The following is a 23,811-nucleotide window of genomic DNA, read 5'->3' as shown; positions in this document are numbered from 1 at the left end:
GCTGTCTCTGCCTGGCCTCCCTCTCCTCGTGGCGCGGGAGCACAGAGGGACAGGCGGAGCGCTTGCTGGCTGTGGACGGGAGCTGCTGAAGCTGGAGAGGCCACAGAAAAGTAAAGAAGAAGAAACGGAAGGCCATCTGGCTGGCAGCTGCCTCCCGCTGCAGGCAAGAGAGAGCCTGCCTCTCTGGGTGTGGGAGGATCCCTCCTCGTAGTCCGCAGCAGGTCAGGCTGCCAGGGTCTGTATGCATGACCAGCAGCGCGGTACGGCCACGTAGTGAGCGAGCGAGCGAGGCTATGTGTCTAGGAGGCCTCATCTCGTAAGAGCCGCGAGACGCTCGCGTGTTCCGTTATGTGGAGGAGAGCCAAGCGACTGGAGTTACAGAAGAGGAAGGGAGGAGAGAAGGAGAAAGAAGCGTCTGCACTGGCAAGGTCTCCTGGCAGCTCCAAGAGCGAGAGCTGTGGTGAGTCCTGGGCCTCCGGGGCCCTGTCGCTCCTCTTGTGCCTCCCGGTCCCTCCCTCCCTCCCCCTCTCCTGACCCCCTCGCTTTCTCTTGCTGCTGTGACTTTTTTGTTTGTTTGTTTGTTTTTTATTATTTTTATTTTGCTTCCCTGTACCTCTCCTCTTCTGTCTATTCTCTTGTCCTGCTCCCTCTTCCCCCCCCCCCTTTCCTTCGACTGCCCCCCTTTCTTTTTCTCTCTGCGTTCTTGTCCTGCTCCCTCTCCCTCTCCCTGCCCCCCCCCCCCCCCGCCCCGTCTTTGTCCTGCAGCCAGTCGCTGTTTTTTCCTTTTCCATCTCCTTGTCCTGATCTGCATCCGCCTCTTTCCCCGCCTCCCAATTTCTCTGGCCTGTTCCCCTAGTGTTCTTTTCCTCTCTGTACCTGTACGTGTCGCTCTGTGTCCCTGCCTTCCTATCTCTCTTCTTCCTACTTTCTGTTTCTGTCTCTATCGCTTTGTCTTGCTCGCCGTTGCTGTTTATTTTTGTCATTCTGGATCTCGCTGTCCCCGTCCTCCTTCCTGTTCATCTCTTACTCTCTGTGACCCTTTGTGCTGCTTCCTGCCCCTTTTTTTATTCACCCTCCCTCTCTCTGCAGGGCTCCTGATACCTCTCTTTCTAAATTTCCCAACCCCCTGTGCTTCTCACGCGCACGCTCTCTCTCTCTCGTTGTCATTGTTCTTGTCTGTCGCGCTGTCTTGCTTCCTGTCCCGTCGTTTCTCGCTGTATCCCTTTGTCCCGCTCCCTGCTCGTATTCGTATTCCTCTCTGTCCTGAGGACCGTCCCAGTTTTTGATCTCCGTCCTGCCGCTGTCCTGATTTTTCCTTCTCTGCCATGTTCCCTGTCCCTCTTTCTGTCTCTTTTTCTCTGTCCCTGCTGCTTATTTCTCCACCTCTGTCCAGACCCCTGTCCCTTCCCCCCCCCGCCCTGTTTGCTGTCCCTCTGCCTTGCTTTCTTTCGCTACCTTTTCTGTCTGTCTTTCTCTGCCCCGTTCCCTCTCCCGCCCTTTCTAACTGTGTCCCCCTGTCCAGCTAGCTGTCGCTTCTTTCTTTTTTCTGTTCCGCAGTATTTTTTTCTTTTTCCGTATCTCTCTCCCACTGCCCATCGCAGTTGGTTTTTTCCCCTCCGATGCTGGCCTGCTCTTTGTCCCTTTTGTCTGTCTCCTCTCTGTCCTTCTGTCATGCTCCCTGTGTCTATTGAATCCCTTCATCTCTGTCCTGCAGCCCGTTGCTATTTTTTTTTTCCTCTTCCGTCCCTTTGTCCTGCTCCCCATCCTTGTCTCTCTTTCCCTTGGTTCTGCCTCCCGTCCTTTTTTCCTTTCTTGCTCCATCTCTCTGTCCTGCTCCCTATCCCTCCCGCGCTCTCTCTGTTTCTGTGTCCTTCTCCTTGCCTTTCCCCACGGTCTCTGTCTTGTTCCCTCTTTGGTTTTCTTGTTTTCCGGGTGGCTTGGCCCGGCTACCCGCGGGGGTGCTTCGGCTGGGGGGTTTGGGGTGGGGGCCTGGCCGTGCCGCTGGTGGCGGGGAAATAAAGCCTGAAACGGCAATCGTGAAGCGACGCCCTGCCTGTGCTGGGGCTGCCCCGCAGAGGCGTGGGGCCGGGCCCTCCGCAGGTCCCGAGCACTCCCCGAAACTACGTGTGGGGCCCCGGGGGTGCAGGGCTGTGGGGTGGCTACGCTCGGTGTCGCCCGTGGGCACTGCAGGGTCAGAAATGGAGAACAAGTTTTCCGTTCCTGGGGCTTGACAACAGGCTCGCGTGGCTGATTTGGGGGCTCGGAAACAGACCGAGCTGCGCAGCTTTGGGCCCAGAAACAGAGGTCCGGCCCTGCGTGTTTGGGCCTTGAGAACAGGCTCAGCGGCCGGGTTTTTTGGCTCCCAAATGGGCCCCGAGTCAGCTGGTGTGGGGGCCAAAAGCGGGAGCCGGCTTGGCTGGTTTTGCAGGCGGGTGGGAGGGTGTTGGGGGCTGCGGGGGGAAGCGGGGGGCAGGCAGGGTGCGTGGTCCCTCCCCGGAGATGGGGGTCTGGTTGTGTCGGACGCCGAAGTTCGGGAGGCCGGCATGCAGCAGGCCGAACTCAACATCTGTGATGGTCTGCGGGGGGGAAAGGTGCTTTTCAGACCCCACGTGCCCTCTTTGAGTCCAGCTCTTCTTTCTGCGCCGCTCAGAATAGTCGTCAAGTAATTAATCGCCCAAACTAATGGATATTTACTTGGCGTGTAACTCTGATGTTTAATCCTAACGCTCCAGTTTTGACAGCAGTTGATAGATAACCTTATGGAAAGCCCAGACCGTTGCACATAGCTGGAGCTTGTAAGGAGAAGCAGCTGAAATCAGCCGGAGCTTCAGTGCGGAGCTGGGGCTTCAAGGAGCCAGAACTGTAGCAAGCGGGAGCTGGAACGAGGCGGGGTGTCCGCTGTCTGGAGCGTGCATTAGCCAGAGGCAAAAGTACCTGCAGCTGTAACGAGCAGGAGGCGCGATTAGCTGGAGCGTCTTTTCGCTGGGGCGTCTGTCGGCCGGACCGCGCTCCCAGCACGGCGGAAGAGCGGCCGGGCGCAGGCAGGGCTGTCCGCAGCAAGCAGCTCCGAGCAGCAGGGAGGCGAGTTGTCCTTCTGCCAGCGGGGAGCCCGGCCTCTTCCCTCGGGCATGCAATCCACGCCACGCTCCTCTCTCTGCGTGGAGTGTCTCTCCCGGTCCGTTCCCGCGGGCAGAAGCGAGGTGGGGGTCCCCCGGCTCACCTGGGGCAGCCCCCCCCGCGAGGGGACGCGCGCGAGGTGTCGTCATCCCCTCGGTACCGGGCAAAGGGGAGAGAAACCGGCCGGCGGGAGCTCCTGGGGTGCAGAGCCCTTCCGGCAGAATCCTCCCCTGCCTTTTCACCGTTGGCTGGGTGTGACAAGCAGGTTCATTTCTTTGTCTCCTCTTCTCCCAGTGTCACCTTCCGCGTCGCACGAATAAAATCCTGCGTGGTTAATTCCGCTTGCTGCTCAGGTAATCGCACGTATCGGGCTGGGGGGGCGGAGAGAAACACTTGCGAGTTCGAGGGCACTACAGGTGCTCCACGTTAAACCCACAGGGAAGGCAAATTTGCTGCTAGTGCAGAAAAGACGATGGAAAAATTGCTGTTAACAGATCGCGCCCTGTTCCTGAACTGGTCCCTTGATGTGTTTTTGTTTCAGGGGAAAGAATGAAATTTCCTGTCTGGTAAATTCAGAGCTGCCTGTTAGCTTCTTCAGGGTCGAGTGTTTCTCTTCTCTCTGTTCATACTGATTTTTATGGGCAAGTTGGAAATAGCCTTTTACTTTTTTATGTATAACTGAATTTTTAGGAATATGTGGTGTCCCTGTAGTTCATTTTTGAGCACCTAGATGCCAGTAGAAATGTAATGAGTGAAACGTGATGGGAACTGGTACTTAAACTTGATTTTTATTTGGGTTTTTTTTTTTTTCCTTCCCCATTAAGAGTGTTGATGGCATGTTGTCCCGTGGGACAATCCCCATTCCGTTCAGCGGAGTCTTCAGTCTAGGACTTTTAAGTGAAAAAGTTTGTCCTTCCAAAAAGGGACTAGTCATTCCTAGGACCGAGGCATAGACTTGCAAGGAGAGTCGCTTAAGTACGTGATCGGAATGAAAGCCAACTTCCAGTTGACGTTGCTGCTGTTGGTCTTTGCTTTCATTGATTTCTCCACCGCTCCCTCGTGGTTGGGAGCTCTGAATTGTAATGTTTTTCAGTCTCTAACACATTTCCACCCCCCCCCACCCCCCCCAAAAAAGGAGAGGCAGTGTCTAAAAGTTAATTAGTTTCCTCACAAATGCGTGAGTAAATAAAATGTGAGTTATGATGATGAAAACCATAGAAATGACACCAGTCTTGCAGATCTGGACTATTTCTGAACAGGCATTCATCACACGCAGAAGTCGTCAGGGTACGGATCACCTGCGCTTCGTGCTCTGACAAGACAAAATGCTGAGGCAGGGATGAGCTCTGAAAGAAGAAGGAAAAAAAAAAAAAAAAAGAAGGATACAGGGTCACGGTTTTGTTTTGTTGTTGTTTGGTTTTAGAGAGTGCAATATTGACTGGTGCCAGCCTGCAGAGCTCTTCTGCTGCCTGACCTCTCCTTCTCTTTCATGGCTGTAATTGTCGTTTGGATAACTGTAGAAGAGCAATTAAGTTACTTGCCTCTGTGAATGTGCTGGTAATACCAGGAAGGCAAATGCTTGAACCAGGAGTGAATAACTGGGCGACGAGTAGAATTTCTGAAGGAAGAACAGCAGCAGCAACAGGAAGCAAATAGCAAGTGACCAAAAACTTGCGTGTGTCAAACGCATCAAAGCTTTCTTGCCGAATGTTGTTTGGCAATATGTTCCAAATGGCTTTTTTGGTAAACGTAAATTTTCAGGAAGTTCAGGGCTGCGTGTGGCAAAACGCGTCCCTCTGCTTACGCGTCCTGCTACGTAAATAGCATGGGTCAGCGGCAAGTCCGGTGGCAGGGCTGCTGTTCCCTACTCTCGACGTTGCCGTAGTAGTGTTGCGGTATTTAGACCTTCACGGACGGGCTGAGGAACGGAAGGAGAATGCCCGTTTTCTGTAAGGGCTCAGAATGCCGACCCTTTTCTCTGCCTGCCGCTCCCCTGTGCGTGAGATGAAGCTGTTTTGTTTTTCTCCCTTGTTCCTGGTCTAAATATTTCTGGAGCTGTTGCTGCTGTGGGTTTGCAATTGGTGTTACTGCGTTTTTGTCGCGTTCTGGCGATGGGTCGTTTCTGCTGTGGCGAAGTGTCGAGATACGGTTTTCAGTTTAAAGCGTCAGAAACTACGTTCACCGAAACCGGTAACTCGCGGCGTAGGGGAAACCGATCTGGCGCGTGCAGCTGTGCTCGCAGGGATGCTGGGTGGCTCCTCATCAAAACGGCAGGCTGTGTGCGTGGACATCCGTAGGGTTGCGCTCTGGGTCCGAGAGCGTTAGCGTATTTTTGCTGTTGGAAGATGGAATGGAGCGTGTGCCTGTTAAATCTCAGGGCGGTCAAAAGCTAGGAGGGACCCTGAGCGGGTTTGGTGGCACAACTGCGGTTTTAAAAGATCTTGCCCGTTTGGAGCAACGGCCTGGAAAAAATGATTCCTTTTTTGCAACGAGGCAGTTCACAAGGACAGATGTGTTGCTGTGCTCTTTAGCAAAAATACTCAACTTGGGACGTATAGGGTGATGAAGCCTCGGCTATACTAAGGCTTGAGAAAATGTAGGTAGGTCTCTATGTCTGTCACCTGCGTGTATCTAGGAAAGTGAGTTCTAGTGAAAGTAAAGTTGCCGATGAGTCAAAAAAAGAAAGGAAAAAAAAAAGGGCGCGGTTGTCTGAAAAATGCAAAAGCTCTAGTGGCCTGTGTCAACAACTGTACCGTAGATGACGCAAAAATACTTTTTCCTCCGCTCAGTCGTACTGTCTTCGCAAACCTTCACAAAAAAAAAGGGCAGCTTTGGGTTCCTACCCAGCTTTGTGCTAATGTTTTTTTTTCTTCTCTCAGCTGGATGTCAGCTGGCACCGTTTCGCCGTGGTTGCCCTTTCTTCTGCCGTGACGGTACGAGACGGATGGAAAGATTCCGTAGTGGCCTGCAAGTACAAGGTACGCCTACGATGTGTGTCTGCATTTTTCCAAAGGTACTTGCGGTACGGACTTTAACGTTGAGAGTGTGCCAACTCTCCTTCTACTTTTTTTTACATGAAATATTTTAACAGAAATACTAAAAATAAGTTCTGTTCCGGAGCATGTTACACCTATACAAAGTTTACTTCCCGCAGTTTATTTTCTCTTCCTGAAAGCATAATCTTCTGTTGCTGTGTGCTTGCTAGTAAATGATACTGTGAAAATAATTTTGTCCTAAAAGAGGGAAGGAACTGTTCGTAAGAGTTCAGCTGTTCAGAAGAAACAGCCTTTGTTTTCATGATAAAAGCTTTATGCTTTTACAGTCAATGATTTTTTTTTAAATATCTTCTAGTAGTACTCAAAAACGTTACGGAGATAATTAGCATCTGTACTAAAAGCAATCAAGGTCAAAGAAGAGACGTGGACAAAACAGGACAAAACGGGCGTCGCATCTGTGTGTTTTCCAGGCTTTCCCAGGAAGCATTAGCAGCCTTGTAACTAGTGACAGTGAGTCCTGAGGTGTTTTTGATGAGTTACTGCTTCAGTAATGTATTTTTTCCTTGAACCTACAGTGTGTAATTTTGACTTCAGTTGGAAAGAGATTTTCCAAAATGGAAGTCTTTCTCTCTCAAAGAGATTTTGTTTTAGGAACTTCCCATCAGAGTGGATCTTCAGAGGTGATCGACTTGACAGTAGAAGTCATCAGTAACGAGACTTTTCACTCTCTTTTAAAAAAAGAAAAAAAAAAAAAAAGTCAATTTCCTTCCAAAGACCCAAGCACAGCCCATCTTCCTAAAGTTGGTGGCATCACTGGTCTTTGGTTTCTCAGTTGTAACAGTCGAGATAACATGAAAACGTGTTGCTCTGCCTGCTTCAGTACTGCCAAAAGCATTAGGAAACCCGCCAGTCCTTTTTGGTAGTCTGAGGTATTGCAGCCCTGGGGATTTTACAAATTGACTTGCATTGTTTAAACTAACTGCCAAATAGCTGTAGTATTTGATTTGTTAGGTGTATGTAAGCAGTTAGGTATTTTTCTCAACGTTTAAAAAGAGAGGCAACTGAATGTTATGGGTTTTTTTTCCTGATGTTTTGACGGAGTGCTCTGAAGTACTTTCTTTCTGTCTGGCTTTCAATGGTGCGTTTCCCTGGCAGTTCAGTAGCACCTCTCTTGGGCAGCTCAGCTGGCCAGGTGTCCCTCCGCGTTCTGTAACACGCACAAAAACCCCTAGTCCCATTATAACTGTGTACTTTGGAGAGAGATAATTTAATGGTATGTATTCAGAGCTGTGCAAGTTAAGGTAATGGGAAAGGAAAATGAAATACTTTTACAGTATAAGTATTTTTATTGGACGTATATAAACATGGGCACGCCTTTTTAGTGTAAAGTGAATGATTGAGATTTATTCTTTATTTTTTCCTTTTGCTCTTTGGAGTTTTCCACTTCACTTTCAGCTTTATTCACCAAACGAGCAAGATGCAAAGCAGCAGCAGCAGCAGCGCAAGGGCTGTAGCTGTTGTGGTGGATCCGTAAGCGTAGATTCTGATTGCGTACGACCTCGTCCCGCAGCCTCCCAGGGTTATCTCCCTGCAGCGGTGCTGTAAGGAAGGGAGGAGACGTTTTCCAACACCGGCAAGAGTGTTTACTTGTATGCTAAGAAGGTGTTCAAAATGGTATCGATTAGCCTAAATGCTGATTTTAAGTGTTCAAATCGCTCTTAACTTTTAAAGGAGGTGGTGTATTTCGAGCTGACCTGTTTACCTGGAATCCTGCTTTAGCTCAGCGACTCTTCTTGTGCGCCCCCAGCCTCTGCTGGCAGGGCGGTATGAGGAGATGGAAGGTCCCTGACTTAGTATAAACACTGCTTAGCAACAACTACAGCATCGGGGTGTTGTCAACATTATTCTCACCCTAAATCCAAAATGGCCCTGTACCAGCTACTCGGAAGAAAATGAACTTTATTCCAGCTGAAACCAGGACAACCCCAAACCCCCTGATTCTGGGTCTGCAACGGGGAAAAAACAAACGACTTTGGGACTCCTGGGAAAGCCAAATCCGCCTGGATTGGTGCAGCTGCAAAGCAAAAAACCCACCCCATTTTCATGCACAAACCCACAACCGAAAGATCACCCCTTTTTATGTTGTGGAAAAGCACTGAAACACACCCCAAACTGAGTATTTTGAAAAAGCAAAAAACTCCCCAGTTTGGGGAAGACTGGGGGTGAAGCACAAGCAGTTTGAGGGGCGTTGCTGGGGGTCCTCCCAGTGTGGATGATCTGGTGTGGATGCTCTGTTGCGGGTTATCCCAGGTGAGTTACCTGCTGTGGATCATCCTGGGTGGGCTCCCTGGGGTAGGTCATCTCCCCCCCGTGTCCCCCCATGCACCTCTGTACCCTCACCTACCCTCTCCCCGGCGTGTGTTTCTCCCCCATATATGCCCCCTGCTGCTCCAGCCCGCCCCCTTCACCCATTCGAGTTTTTAACCCACGCGAGTTGTTTCCCCCCGCATCCCCTGCTCTTCTATCTCCTGTCCCATCCCCCCCGTCGTCCCCCCTGCTTCCTTTCCCTCCTCCATATTCCACCCCCCGCTCCCCATCATCCGTCAGGCTCCAGACCCCTGGCATGCTGCCTGCACCCCATTCTCTGTCATTTTTTTTTCTTCTTTTCCTTACAAGTTGTTGTTGTTGTTGTTGTTGTTTCTTTTAAATGATTAGACTGTTTTCGTTTCAAGCCACGAGTTTTCTCACTTTCGCCCTTCCGATTGTCTCCCCGTCCCACTGGGGGCGGGGGAGCGAGCGAGCGGTCGCGTGGGGCTTTCTTGCTGGCTGGCGTTAAACCACGACACGAGGTGAGTTGCAAGCCCTGCCTGGCTAATGCTGGAGGCTCTCTATGTTCGTCCTGCCATCTTGACGGGCCGTCCTTGTTCTTCATTGCCGCTTTATAGCGAGCGCCTCTCGCTCTGTAAGCGGCATTACTGGGGCCGTGCAGGTACTGCCTGTTGCAGGCAGCAAAGGGCAATTGTGTCGCTTGCCGGCGGGAGCGGCAAGGAGTGCGGAGCCACGCTCCTGTAGGGAGCAAAGATGGAACCTCGAGGGCTCTACGGTCGTCTGCTGAGGACTACTAATATCCCGACAGGCCTCTTTGCTATCCCTGCTTCACGGCTGATTCCTTTGCACGCCAGAGGGCGGGGCGGTAAGTAACACCGTGCAGCGTCTCTTCGATAAGAGACGAGCCCCGCACAAGAAGCCTTGCGTGCGTGTAGGATTGGGAGAGCAGAGTTCTGATGGCTCAGAGGTGAGGAAAGGTGCGCCCACCCCAACCGAGCCCCAGGGTCGCCAGGGTATCGCTGGCTTGCAGGTGGGCCGCTGGCATCTGGTGCGCTGGGACGCGGCGTTTCCTGCTGGACAGAGCTGCCCCTCTGGCACAGAGCAGCTTTGGGTGTCTTGTGGCCTGCCTTCAGGCTGTCACCGGAACCAGGCGTTATTTTTTTTTTTTAAATCTCTCGCCAGCATCTGTTGGCTGGCTGCTGTCGCTCCCGCAACCCTGATGCCACATTCAGAGGGGATACAGCAGTCCTTGGGGCTTGCTCCAGGGGACACCCCCCCCCCCCTTACCCCCCCCCCCATTTGCAGGTTCCCTGTGCTGCTTCTCCTCTGTAGATAACGGGGTGGGGAGGGCAGGGGCAGAAGCGACCACCCGAATGGTCTGTTCTTTGCACTTGACTGCTGTAAACGCTCCAGCCACTCGGGTGCTCTTTGGAACGGAGACGATGAAGATGACTGCCCGGGCTGCGAGTGGGGAAAGGGCAGGGCAACGTAATCCCTGTGCCCCCAGTAAGTAGTTGCCGCCTGTGTCTGGTCTCTACTGGTCTGAGCTGTCAGTCGTCCCTCGTGCAGCTGATGCTCCGAAGAGGATCGTTACGGGGATGCGGCTGCTGCTGCCCGGTGACCGAAGGTGGGAAGTGGCGTTGGGGAGGGGCGCATGCGCGGTGGAGTGCGTCGGTGGGGGGGGTGGGGTCCAGCTGTTGCCGGGCAGCCGAGGCGCTTTACGGCTGCTCGGCAAGCGCGCATGCGTGGTTCGACTTTTACGGCGCTGGCCCCTGTTGCCTGGCAACCGAGGCGCGACACGACGCCTCGGCTATCGCGCATGCGCGGCGGCGCGGTTTACGGCCTGCTCCTGTTGCCTAGCAGCCGAAACGCGTTACGGCAGCTCGGCAAGGGCGCATGCGCGCTGCGGTTTTTACGGCGCTCGCCGCTGTTGCCTGGCAACCAAAACGCGACATGGCGCCTCGGCAACCGCGCATGCGCGGCGGCGCGGTTGACGGCGCTCCTGCTGTTGCCTGGCAACCAAAACGCGGCCCTGGCCGTCGGGAGCCGCGCATGCGCGGTGGCGCCTTTTGCCGCCCTCCTGCTGTTGCCTAGCAACCGAAACGCGGTACAGCAGCGCGGAGCCGCGCACGCGCGGTGGCGGCGCGTTTCGCCAGCGCTCTCTTCCGCCACCTGTTGAACAGACTTCGGTACTGCAGCTGGGGTGCCGCCCATGCGCGCTGGCGCGTTGTGCCAAGCGCTCGCCGCTGCCACCCCGCGACCAATGTTCGGTACTGCAGCTCGGAGGCTGCGAGTGCGCGGGGCTGCCGCGGTCCTGCACGTGCCGTCCGACGGTAACGGTAATGCGGCCCCGGCGGGAGGTGCCGCCGCGCTCGTTGCTTCCTCCCGGTAAGGAAACGCCGCCGGCAAGGAAAGCTCGCACGGGCTGTCTCTGCCCGGCCTCCCTCTCCTCACGGCGCGGGAGCACAAAGGGACAGGCGGGCCGCTTACCGGCTGCGGGCAGGAGCTGCTGCGGCTGAAGCTGGAGAGGCCAGAGAAAGGTAGAGAAGAAGAAATGGAAGGCTGGCCGGCCGGCAGCTGCCTCCCGCTGCAGGCAAGAGAGAGCCTGCCTCTCCGCGTGTGGAAGGATCCCTCTTCGTAGTCCGCAGCAGGTCAGACCGCCGAGGTGCACCGCAGGGTCCGGATGCGGCACCGACGGTGCGGTACGGCCACGTAGTGTGCGAGCGAGCGAGGCTCCGTGCCTAGGAGGCCTCGTCTCGCAAGACCTATGAGACGCGTGTTCTCCTAGGGGGAGGACGGCCGCGCCGCCGGAGTTACAGAAGAGGAGGGGAGCGGGAGAGGAGCAGAAAGAAGCGTCTCAACTGGCAAATTCTCCTGGCAGTGCCAAGAGCTGTGGTGAGCCCCGGGCCCTCGGGGCCCTGTCTCCCCTCTTCCGCGTTCTGGTCCCTCCCTGCCCCTTCCCCTGGTCCCCTCTCTTTCCCACACCGCTGCCTTTTTTTTTTTTTTTTTTTCCTTTCCTCCCTTGTACCCCTGATACTGAAAAGCCAGTCGAAGAAACTCCCTAAGACTCGTTTTGGAGTTTTAGAAAGCAGGCATTCTTCATTGCAGCGCTGGCTGCACGGGGGATAGTTCCACCTAGCGTGCATGCCACAGCTTTAGCACAAACAGGTTATACAGAATAACTAATTGCATGTTAATCAGATTAGTATACATATACATAAAAACGACGGCAACCGATTATCATAGTACTGCCTACGTCCGATCACGTGCAATGAAGGATCCATTTGAGACGAAGGGCTGCTTTTGCAACCACCGACCCATCTGAAGTTCTTGCTGGCTGTCCTCGAAGTCTTTATTCTTGTCCTTGTTCTTTGATCTTGAAGCTTAACGCAGGTTCAATCACACGTGGTCAGTTTCAGCATTGTTCTCATCCAGCGTACAGGAACATCTAGTCATAAGAGCAAAGAACTGCAAAACTTAGGAGTACCTACCTCTGCTAGTCGATTGCTTGGCTATACTTTTGTCTATTGTTTCAATCGTAGTGTTAGTGTAAGATTTCTAATAATTATTTACCAAATCTCACTTTTGCAGTCACCTAGCAGCAAACCAGTTTCCACAGCTGGTACAAAATATTAAAACCATCCCAATATTTAGACGTGCCATACAGAATGTATGGAAATAGGCTATCAGAGGTGTCCGAGGGGCAGAGGGAGCGCCGGGGGGCGCCCCGAGCCCCAGAGCAGACTCGCTGGCAGGACTCGATAGGCACGCGACTGACTGAATAAACGCTGGCCGCCCGTCCCCTTTGCCCTCCGGGCTGCGTTTGCGCTCCCTTTGCACGAGTGGAGGGGCCGTGAGGGAGCCCAGGGGAGGAGGAGGTGAGGCGCTGGGGGGGGTCGGGCCGTGTCCCCCCTGTTCCTGCTGGGCTCCAGCTGTTGCAAATATTCCGGTAAAGAAATCAAAATTTAATCACATAGAAGAGTTAGGTTTGATTAAGAAGTAAAATTGTGAAGCATAACGTATAGGATCGTTAAGTTTGAAACGTAGCCATAGAAACTTTAGGAGGAGCTGTGTTACGCGTGACTCTAGGAACCTTAATATTGTTAAAGTTTGAAAGAGCTAACCCTAGAAACCTCACCAGGAAGTTACTGGTTCTCCTACCTTCTGTTTCAGGAAACTAAGGAAACCGTCGGGGACGCCAGTTTGCTGCTTGGAAACCCCCTTACCCTTCCCATCTCCATTTGAGGATCGAAGATGCCAGTCAGCAGAGCTAAGTGTAACTGACCAATGATTGTTTTTAAATAAGAATATTGATAAGGTTATATAATCAAAGGACCGATCATTATAAAGGTTAAATTTAAGAACGAGCATAGTATGCATTTTTACGGAAGGAGCTTAGGTAACAATGACCTGACAGGAAAAGTCTGTAAAAACTGATGGATTTTGATACTAAGCGGGACACGCCTTTGGAGGAGCGATCCCCCGTGTCCCCAGCGCTGCGATAAACAAAGTGCCCGCTGCTTAACTTCAGGTTGGTGTTAAGGAGTTTTATTCCGGATTTCGGGAACGGTTTTGGCGACCCAGATGGGACCTTGCGAGTGAGACTGGACGAGATCGAGTGTCGATCGAACTCCGGCCGGCACCGAGGTATTCTCGGGGAGAACCGTCACCCTCGACTCGCAAAGCTCCTCGCAGCGTTCCCTGGAAAAAAAGGTAAGGCGCCGCTGCTTTGGAATTTGTTTGGAAAGCCTGCCCGTGAGGCGCGGCGAAAGCTTCGCAGGGTTGGGGCTTGGAGGGTACCCGTCTGCAGTGGAAGCCTAGGCGTCTGCCCGTAAGTCATAAGCGAAAGCTATTGCTGGGTTGGACTTTGTGTATTATTTGGGACAACTGTCATTTGCATTTGTTTGGTATTTGGTATTTGAATGTACAGAAGTATAAAGGCATCAGCAAAATTGTTTAAGAATAAGAGTGCAGGAAATGGAACCGCTGATGAAAAGTTACCAAAACCATCACCGTTGGGACGTTTATTGGCACATTGGGGTGAATTGCAGGAAAAATGGTAAACAAACAGAACTTTGAGTTACAATACTATATTGCAATTACTGTTGTTTTGTAGGAGAGAGAGAGTAAATGGAATAAAGTGCCATAGGTAGATTTGTTCTTTTTAAGTGAACGTATCTGACGGGGACCGGAGGGGAGTCTCCCAGCAGAACCTCTGGTTACAGCTAAACCGGGAGAACAGAAAATGGAATTTGAATTGACACTAGAGTCACCTTTTCAGTTTTAAATACCTTAGAGGGAGAGTTAAGTTTTGAAGAAATTGGTGGTGTCGGTGCAACAAGTGAACGAGAAACTAGACCCTTCTTTAAATCTTTAACAATGAAATTAGGAAAGCAATGGGTCACTCAGCAGTTTTTGTATGTGCCAGATTCTCCTAAAACCCTGTTAAGGAGAGATCTATTTGAGAACTTAGAGGCAGAAGTTAAATTAAAAAATGGAGAGATTAAAACTTCAATTCCAGAAACTAAACGTATCGAAGCAGTGGCTTTGTTGTTAACAGGATGGTTACCGAAAGCAGAAGATTATACCAGTCAAAGTCTAATGCTGTAATTCCAATCGTCTGGACTGGGAAGTTCCTGGTAAATCCAAAAAGCAGAACCTGTGAGAGTTGATTTAAAGCCAGGATGGAATCCGGTAAGAATGAAACAATACCCCCTAAGACCGGAAAGTCGGAAAGGGTTAGCAATGGTAATACAAACATTTTTAAGATACAAATTGTTAATAGAATGCGAATCCAGATATAACACCCCGATCTTGCCTGTTAAAAGGCTAATGAAAAAGATGGTAGATTAGTTCAAGACCTCCTCAGAGCAATAAATCAAATAGTACAAGATATTCATCCGGTAGTAGCAAATCCTTATACTTTGTTAGCAACCCTAACGGAGAAACAAGAATGGTTCACAGTGTTAGACCGAAAAGATGCCTTTTTCCGTATTCCCTTGGATCCCAGTAGTCAAGAGGTTTTTGCTTTGGAATGGGAAAATCCTGAGACTGGGAGAAAAACACAATATACGCGGACAGTCTTGCCTCAAAGCTTTAAGAATAGTCTTACCATTTTTGGAAATCAATTGGCACGAGAATTAGAGATTTGGAAGAAAGAAAATAATCAAGAAATCTTGCTGAAATATATGGATGATCTGTTAATTGTAGCTGAGACGGAAGAACAATGCACAAAGCTAACTATCAACTTTTTGAACTTTTGGGGAATCGGTGGATATCGAGCGTCAAAAGAAAAAAACCCAAATAACCCAGAAAGAAGAAACTTATTTAAATGAGTTTTAAAATCCTAAAAGGACAGAGACAATTGGGAACTGGGAGAAAAGAGGCAATTTGTCGTCTCCCCGAACCTAAGACGAAAAAAATTAATGACGAGCGTTGCCGGGAATGGTCGAGTGGTGTCACCTGTAGATTATAAATTGTGGCTTGCTGGCCCGACCTTTATAGGAGCAGCTCAAAACCTCAAACGATGGATTGGACCGATGCCGAGAAAGCTACTTTCCAAGAACTGAAACAGGCTGTAAGAGGGGTGCCAGCCCTAGGCCTGCCAGATCTCACAAAGAAGACACTTGAACTTTTTGCTCGTGAAAGAAGAGGTATAGCTCTGGGTATCCTGGCCCAATACGTAGGGCCAAGTGGGCGAGCTGTGGCCTACTTCTCGAAGCGATTAGGTAATGTGAGTCTGGGATGCTCTGGTCGTCCGAGAGCCGTCGCTGCAACTGTGCTACTGATCCAGGAAGCTCGTAAGTTCACCTGAGGACAAAGGATTAGAGGACAAAGGATTACTGTACGTTTCCCATATGATAACTGTTGTGCTAAAACAGAGAGGGGGGCATTGGGTATCCCCTAGCAGGATGCTGAAATACCAAGTGGTGTGGCTGGAACAAGATGATGTTTACCTAAACGCTACTACCACCGTTAACCCTGTTGCGTTTTCAACAACCGATCAAGTTAAAGGAGGAGAACTGGAACGTGACTGCGTGCAGACAATCGAAAGAGTTTACTCCAGCTGACTGGATCTCTGAGATGTGCCGCTAGAAGAAACAGATTGGGAACTGTATGCCGACGGAAGCGGTTCCATCTGTGAAGGAAAACGTTTATCAAGATAGACAATAACTACTGAGGAGGTAATTGCGTTGCCAGCTTTGCCTTCGACGATATCTGCCCAAAAGGCTGAATTGATAGCTCTCATTCGAGCTCTGGAACTAAGTCAAGGAAAGCGAGTCAACACTTGGACAGACTCAAAGTATGCTTTTGGAGTAGTACGCGCACACGGAGCGATACGGAGAGAAAGAGGACCGTTATCTGCACAAGGAACCACCATTCAGCACGCAGAACAAATACTGGAATTGTTAGAAACCATTCAAAAACCAACAGAAGTCACGATAATGCACTGTTAAAGCACATCAGTTAGGTAAGACCGGTCCGAACGCAGGTAACCGACTGGCCGATAAAGCTGCTAAAGAGGCTGCGGAAAAAGGCATCCTAGCACTAGTTCCAGAGAAAAGTATAAAATTGCCTAAAGAAACTCCAAATTATAACGAAAAAGATGAAGAATTAATTATTAGACTGCAGGCTAACAAAATGAAACAGGATAGGCTGTAACACCGACAGGTCAAATAATAGTCCCACCCACAATAATAAGAGAAATTGCCCGAGCTGAAGATCACAAAGTATATCGGGGAACAGAAAGTGAAATACGACAAAGATTGTTTAAACAATTAGAGGCGGATGTGAAATTTATATATAAAAATATCCCCGAATCAGTAATAAGATCATCTTTGGGATTATGAAATAAGGAAATTTTTTAGGAGAATATTAGCAAATTGACTTTATAGAATTGCCTTGAAAAGAAGGATCTATCCTAGTTTTAGTTGATATCTTTACTGGGTGGCCCGAGGCTTTCCCTTGTCGCACCAAAAAAGCAAGGGAAGTACTCAAAGTCTTGCTCAAAGAGATAATACCAAAATATGGGGTGCCTGTAAAAATGTCATCTGACAATGGCCCTCATTTTATAGCAAAGATTATGAGACAAGTTGAGCAAAGTATTATCTATAGATTGAGACTATCACACCCCATATAGACCACAAGCAAGGCGGGGGGGGGGGGGGGGGGGGGAGAGAGAGAGAGAATGAACTATACCCTTAAGCAACAGTCGAGTAAAATTTGTCAGGAAACCTCACTCCTCACATGGGTTAAAGCATTACCCATGGCTCTATTAAGAATCAGAGTATAGCCAGAAGAGAAAGAAAATTTAAGTCATTATGAAATGTTTTATGAAAGACCATATCGAGAGTCCTATGTTCTGAGTATCTTGAGTGCCTTTGGAGATATGTTTTTAAAAGGTGTTATGATTTCTTTAAGCAATTCTTTTCAAGAACTTTGTCAGTATGTCTCCACAGCTGGACCCTTAGAATTGGACGTAGCAGCGCATCCCTTGCGACCAGGAGATTGAATGTGTGTAAAATCACTGAGAAGTGGAAAGGACCGTATCGAGTCATTTTAACAGCCCTTATAGCAGTAAAGGTCTGGGAGAAGAACCCTGGCTTCAATATTCAAGAATAAAGAAAGCACCAACAAGAAATTGGAAGTCTAAAGAAACTGGCCCTTTAAAACTGAAAATCTATAAGTAAGTTTCACATTATCTATTTGGGAAAACAGCTGTGTAAAGTTTATAATACTGGGGTTGCTATTAGGAATATTGTCGAGGGCAATAATCTTTTTGTGTGTTTAGAGGGCGTATGTATTTTTTTTGAGGGGTTCCAAACATGAGATAAACAAAATGAAACTATTATTGTTTGAGCTATTAATCTTGATACTAACCGTTTTTGTAATTTGGATTTAAAAAAAAATAAATCTAGTTTTGTAACTGATTCAAAGTTTTGTAAAGACACAAAATTGAACCTCAGTAACAGCCTGCCTTCCGATTCCAAAGTCAGATGAAAATCTAGTTCCGTGGAGAATACTGACATTGAATTTAACCAAAACTTGAGAAAAGATGCAGAACAATGAGAATCATTTTAGCAAATTAAATGGGATGGATTTAAAAGGCAATTATTTTTTTTAAATTTGAAAGAAGGAATTAGAGCGTTGTGAATTATAACATTACCAAACCATCCACCTCATGGACAAAAGAATTAATTTACTCGCCCTTCGGGAGAAACTTGTACAGGCAGCCCTTGGGGCTGTCAGTTGCCAAAACCGTAGCGACAAGTGCAGGAAGGAACTTGGGATCATATTTAAAATATAAAACGATGTTTAGAATTTCCTGGAGTTCCAGGATCCTTGTTAGAGCCACCCAGAGTCGGGACCGTCTATGGAAATTTAGACTGGTTTAGACAACCAGAGAAAAATCACACATCCTAAACAGAGCTGAATGAAGGTTTATACTTGCAGCTCCTCTGACCCCAAACTCCAACGACTTTCTCTAGTAGCTAAAGCTCTCAGATGGGGATGTGTTTGTAGAAAGTATAATAATATTTTACATGATCTTTGGTCGCCTCTTAATAACGGAAAACATTTAGCTTGGAGTTGACTGTATTAAAGGACAGGTGAAAAGTTCAGGGTTAACTGTTTGGGTGACTAGTGATGATATATGATCCACTCACCTTTTCATGAAGGAGAAAGGCAAATCGTGGACTTCAGCCTTAATAACTCTCTCCTCTCTCTGGAAGAAATCTCCCTTGTGGCCTCGCTGGTGGACCCGGGTAAATGGAAAAGATGATACCTGGCAATCGCCAAGTCTTAGAACTAAAATAAGATGGGTATTCAAATCTGTATTTTGACCCCAGTTAACACCCCTTCCAAATGCCACCTTTCATTCAATCGAGGAAGTGCCTGCTGCTTAACTTCCCATGGGTGTTGAGAAGTTTTGTTCCGGGTTTCGGTCCCCCAGCTGCAGGCCGGGGCTGGAGGAGCCGCAGGTGCGGGCAGTGAGGCTGCTGGGGCCGTCCCCTCCCTGGAAAGGGGGGGCTGCCGGGGGAGGGGCCGGGGCGGGGCCGGTGGGAGCCGAGGCAGGAGCGGAGCGGAGCGGTGGCCGGGCTGCGGCTGCCCCGCGGGAGAAGGTGAGCGGGGCCGGGCGCCCCTCGGACGGCGAACGTCGGAGGCGGGGGTGGCCCGGGGGAGGTGGGGGCCGCCGGTGCAGAGGCCGGGGGGGAGCCCTGGGGGCTCACAGGGGGCTGGGACCACGTGCGCGCGGGGGGGGGGGGGGGGGGTGGGCTCACAGGGCGGCTGGGAGCAAGTGCGCGCGGGGGGGAGGGCTCACAGGGGGGCTGGGAGCAAGTGCGCGCGGGGGGGGGCTCACAGGGGGGCTGGGAGCAAGTGCGCGCGAGGGGGGGGGGGGGCGCAGGGCGGCTGGGACCACGTGCGCGCGCGGGGGGGGGTGCTCACCGGGCCCCGTGGCGGGGCTGCGCAGCCGGCCGGCGGGCTCCGGGGAAAGCCCCGAGGAGGACGGCGGGGTCTGTGTGGGACGCACGGAGCGGCGGCGGCGGCCGCTGCCCGGAGCCGGGCGGGGGGGTGCCGCGCCGCGCCGTGCCGGAGCCGGGCGGCGAAAGCGCGCCGGAGCTGCCCGGAGCGGCGCTGGGGGCTCGGCGGGAACTGCGGCTGCGCCGGCGTGGGGGTGGGCGGAAACGGAAGCGGCTTCCCCTCGGGGTCAGGCAGCAGGGCGGGCTGCCTCCCGGGGCATGCCGGGAGCTGTAGTTTTCGCGGACTCGGCGGCCGGGCGGCAGCGTGGCTCTCGGGCGCGGCGTAGTCCTTGCTGCCGCCGCGGCCCCCGGAGTCCGACCAGGTCAGACGCAGGAGCGTTGCCGGTTTCGTGTGGTTTTCCGCGGGCTTCCCGCTGCACCCGCTCCCCGACCAGCCGTGCGGACGCGCGACCCGGGCGCATGCGCCGTCCTGCGCGTGGGGCAGCCCGGCGTTCGCTCGTCGGCTCCGGCCCCTCCGGCGCATGCGCGGTGTCCGGGTGCAGCGTGGTGGCGCGCAGGGCGCGGGTCTGGGCGGCAGCGGGCGAGCGCCGGGACCGCGGGTGAGGCGAGCGATCCCCTCCGGCGGGGGCAGGGGCAGGGGCGGGGGCGGGGGCGGGGGGGTGCCTCCTGCCCGCTGGCCGCCGGGCGCTGGCGGGACGGGAAGCTGCGAAGCGGCCGCCGCGGCAGGCTCCCGGTCCGCCGGAGGCGAGCCGGGCCAGGGCAGCGCCAGGCAGTTCCCCGAGAGCCGATAGAAGGGAAGAGGGGACGGAGGCGGGCACCCCCCAGGCGCGGCCAGCGGGCGCCTCCCCGAGTCGCCGGAGCTCCCCCGGCGCCTTCCCCCGGCCCCGCTCGGCCCGTGCGGTTGCCCCCAGCTCCAGCCCCTCCCCTGAAGCCTGTGCTGTAGCCGCAGGCAGCCCCCGAGCCCTGTCGTGAGGGCAGCAAGCTGGCCCTCCCATGTTCTCGAGTCTCCCTGAACGTGGGTGCCGTTAGCAGCGGCGCGGGGAACGAGCGGCGTCTGCGGAAGCCCCTGCGGAAGGAGGGGCTCTGGCCAGGGTCGAGCTACAGTAATAACGGTCACTGCTGCCTCTTTCCCTCTCCCAGAGGCCACGCTGTGAGTGCGGTTGTCCGTTCGTCCCCGGGGATGCCGTTGACTGCAGCAGCCTCAGGCTCGCGTGGGCTGTCTCTGCCTGGCCTCCCTCTCCTCGTGGCGCGGGAGCACAGAGGGACAGGCGGAGCGCTTGCTGGCTGTGGACGGGAGCTGCTGAAGCTGGAGAGGCCACAGAAAAGTAAAGAAGAAGAAACGGAAGGCCATCTGGCTGGCAGCTGCCTCCCGCTGCAGGCAAGAGAGAGCCTGCCTCTCTGGGTGTGGGAGGATCCCTCCTCGTAGTCCGCAGCAGGTCAGGCTGCCAGGGTCTGTATGCATGACCAGCAGCGCGGTACGGCCACGTAGTGAGCGAGCGAGCGAGGCTATGTGTCTAGGAGGCCTCATCTCGTAAGAGCCGCGAGACGCTCGCGTGTTCCGTTATGTGGAGGAGAGCCAAGCGACTGGAGTTACAGAAGAGGAAGGGAGGAGAGAAGGAGAAAGAAGCGTCTGCACTGGCAAGGTCTCCTGGCAGCTCCAAGAGCGAGAGCTGTGGTGAGTCCTGGGCCTCCGGGGCCCTGTCGCTCCTCTTGTGCCTCCCGGTCCCTCCCTCCCTCCCCCTCTCCTGACCCCCTCGCTTTCTCTTGCTGCTGTGACTTTTTTGTTTGTTTGTTTGTTTTTTATTATTTTTATTTTGCTTCCCTGTACCTCTCCTCTTCTGTCTATTCTCTTGTCCTGCTCCCTCTTCCCCCCCCCCTTTCCTTCGACTGCCCCCCTTTCTTTTTCTCTCTGCGTTCTTGTCCTGCTCCCTCTCCCTCTCCCTGCCCCCCCCCCCCCCGCCCCGTCTTTGTCCTGCAGCCAGTCGCTGTTTTTTCCTTTTCCATCTCCTTGTCCTGATCTGCATCCGCCTCTTTCCCCGCCTCCCAATTTCTCTGGCCTGTTCCCCTAGTGTTCTTTTCCTCTCTGTACCTGTACGTGTCGCTCTGTGTCCCTGCCTTCCTATCTCTCTTCTTCCTACTTTCTGTTTCTGTCTCTATCGCTTTGTCTTGCTCGCCGTTGCTGTTTATTTTTGTCATTCTGGATCTCGCTGTCCCCGTCCTCCTTCCTGTTCATCTCTTACTCTCTGTGACCCTTTGTGCTGCTTCCTGCCCCTTTTTTTATTCACCCTCCCTCTCTCTGCAGGGCTCCTGATACCTCTCTTTCTAAATTTCCCAACCCCCTGTGCTTCTCACGCGCACGCTCTCTCTCTCTCGTTGTCATTGTTCTTGTCTGTCGCGCTGTCTTGCTTCCTGTCCCGTCGTTTCTCGCTGTATCCCTTTGTCCCGCTCCCTGCTCGTATTCGTATTCCTCTCTGTCCTGAGGACCGTCCCAGTTTTTGATCTCCGTCCTGCCGCTGTCCTGATTTTTCCTTCTCTGCCATGTTCCCTGTCCCTCTTTCTGTCTCTTTTTCTCTGTCCCTGCTGCTTATTTCTCCACCTCTGTCCAGACCCCTGTCCCTTCCCCCCCCCGCCCTGTTTGCTGTCCCTCTGCCTTGCTTTCTTTCGCTACCTTTTCTGTCTGTCTTTCTCTGCCCCGTTCCCTCTCCCGCCCTTTCTAACTGTGTCCCCCTGTCCAGCTAGCTGTCGCTTCTTTCTTTTTTCTGTTCCGCAGTATTTTTTTCTTTTTCCGTATCTCTCTCCCACTGCCCATCGCAGTTGGTTTTTTCCCCTCCGATGCTGGCCTGCTCTTTGTCCCTTTTGTCTGTCTCCTCTCTGTCCTTCTGTCATGCTCCCTGTGTCTATTGAATCCCTTCATCTCTGTCCTGCAGCCCGTTGCTATTTTTTTTTTCCTCTTCCGTCCCTTTGTCCTGCTCCCCATCCTTGTCTCTCTTTCCCTTGGTTCTGCCTCCCGTCCTTTTTTCCTTTCTTGCTCCATCTCTCTGTCCTGCTCCCTATCCCTCCCGCGCTCTCTCTGTTTCTGTGTCCTTCTCCTTGCCTTTCCCCACGGTCTCTGTCTTGTTCCCTCTTTGGTTTTCTTGTTTTCCGGGTGGCTTGGCCCGGCTACCCGCGGGGGTGCTTCGGCTGGGGGGTTTGGGGTGGGGGCCTGGCCGTGCCGCTGGTGGCGGGGAAATAAAGCCTGAAACGGCAATCGTGAAGCGACGCCCTGCCTGTGCTGGGGCTGCCCCGCAGAGGCGTGGGGCCGGGCCCTCCGCAGGTCCCGAGCACTCCCCGAAACTACGTGTGGGGCCCCGGGGGTGCAGGGCTGTGGGGTGGCTACGCTCGGCGTCGCCCGTGGGCACTGCAGGGTCAGAAATGGAGAACAAGTTTTCCGTTCCTGGGGCTTGACAACAGGCTCGCGTGGCTGATTTGGGGGCTCGGAAACAGACCGAGCTGCGCAGCTTTGGGCCCAGAAACAGAGGTCCGGCCCTGCGTGTTTGGGCCTTGAGAACAGGCTCAGCGGCCGGGTTTTTTGGCTCCCAAATGGGCCCCGAGTCAGCTGGTGTGGGGGCCAAAAGCGGGAGCCGGCTTGGCTGGTTTTGCAGGCGGGTGGGAGGGTGTTGGGGGCTGCGGGGGGCAGGCAGGGTGCGTGGTCCCTCCCCGGAGATGGGGGTCTGGTTGTGTCGGACGCCGAAGTTCGGGAGGCTGGCACGCAGCAGGCCGAACTCAACATCTGTGATGGTCTGCGGGGGGGAAAGGTGCTTTTCAGACCCCACGTGCCCTCTTTGAGTCCAGCTCTTCTTTCTGCGCCGCTCAGAATAGTCGTCAAGTAATTAATCGCCCAAACTAATGGATATTTACTTGGCGTGTAACTCTGATGTTTAATCCTAACGCTCCAGTTTTGACAGCAGTTGATAGATAACCTTATGGAAAGCCCAGACCGTTGCACATAGCTGGAGCTTGTAAGGAGAAGCAGCTGAAATCAGCCGGAGCTTCAGTGCGGAGCTGGGGCTTCAAGGAGCCAGAACTGTAGCAAGCGGGAGCTGGAACGAGGCGGGGTGTCCGCTGTCTGGAGCGTGCATTAGCCAGAGGCAAAAGTACCTGCAGCTGTAACGAGCAGGAGGCGCGATTAGCTGGAGCGTCTTTTCGCTGGGGCGTCTGTCGGCCGGACCGCGCTCCCAGCACGGCGGAAGAGCGGCCGGGCGCAGGCAGGGCTGTCCGCAGCAAGCAGCTCCGAGCAGCAGGGAGGCGAGTTGTCCTTCTGCCAGCGGGGAGCCCGGCCTCTTCCCTCGGGCATGCAATCCACGCCACGCTCCTCTCTCTGCGTGGAGTGTCTCTCCCGGTCCGTTCCCGCGGGCAGAAGCGAGGTGGGGGTCCCCCGGCTCACCTGGGGCAGCCCCCCCCGCGAGGGGACGCGCGCGAGGTGTCGTCATCCCCTCGGTACCGGGCAAAGGGGAGAGAAACCGGCCGGCGGGAGCTCCTGGGGTGCAGAGCCCTTCCGGCAGAATCCTCCCCTGCCTTTTCACCGTTGGCTGGGTGTGACAAGCAGGTTCATTTCTTTGTCTCCTCTTCTCCCAGTGTCACCTTCCGCGTCGCACGAAGAAAATCCTGCGTGGTTAATTCCGCTTGCTGCTCAGGTAATCGCACGTATCGGGCTGGGGGGGCGGAGAGAAACACTTGCGAGTTCGAGGGCACTACAGGTGCTCCACGTTAAACCCACAGGGAAGGCAAATTTGCTGCTAGTGCAGAAAAGACGATGGAAAAATTGCTGTTAACAGATCGCGCCCTGTTCCTGAACTGGTCCCTTGATGTGTTTTTGTTTCAGGGGAAAGAATGAAATTTCCTGTCTGGTA

At 53.0% G+C, this 23,811-nt stretch overlaps 1 long non-coding RNA gene across 2 annotated transcripts; it reads right to left on the bottom strand.

Annotated features, from left to right (window-relative positions):
• Positions 1-11,300: 11,300 nt before the first annotated feature.
• On the bottom strand, positions 11,301-19,207 carry LOC142034121 (uncharacterized). 2 transcript variants are annotated; one of them, XR_012651450.1, is made up of 3 exons: positions 18,888-19,207; positions 18,107-18,248; positions 11,301-13,142 (listed from the first exon to the last, which is right to left on the bottom strand). It is a non-coding gene; the product is annotated as an uncharacterized LOC142034121 (long non-coding RNA). The 2 variants fall into 2 exon arrangements; XR_012651451.1 differs by having other exon boundaries at positions 11,301-11,889; positions 18,888-19,206.
• Positions 19,208-23,811: the final 4,604 nt, after the last annotated feature.

Source organism: Buteo buteo, chromosome 9, assembly GCF_964188355.1.
Source record: "Buteo buteo chromosome 9, bButBut1.hap1.1, whole genome shotgun sequence".
Lineage (NCBI taxonomy): Eukaryota > Metazoa > Chordata > Aves > Accipitriformes > Accipitridae > Buteo > Buteo buteo.
This window is presented reverse-complemented; position numbering and strand designations above follow the sequence as displayed.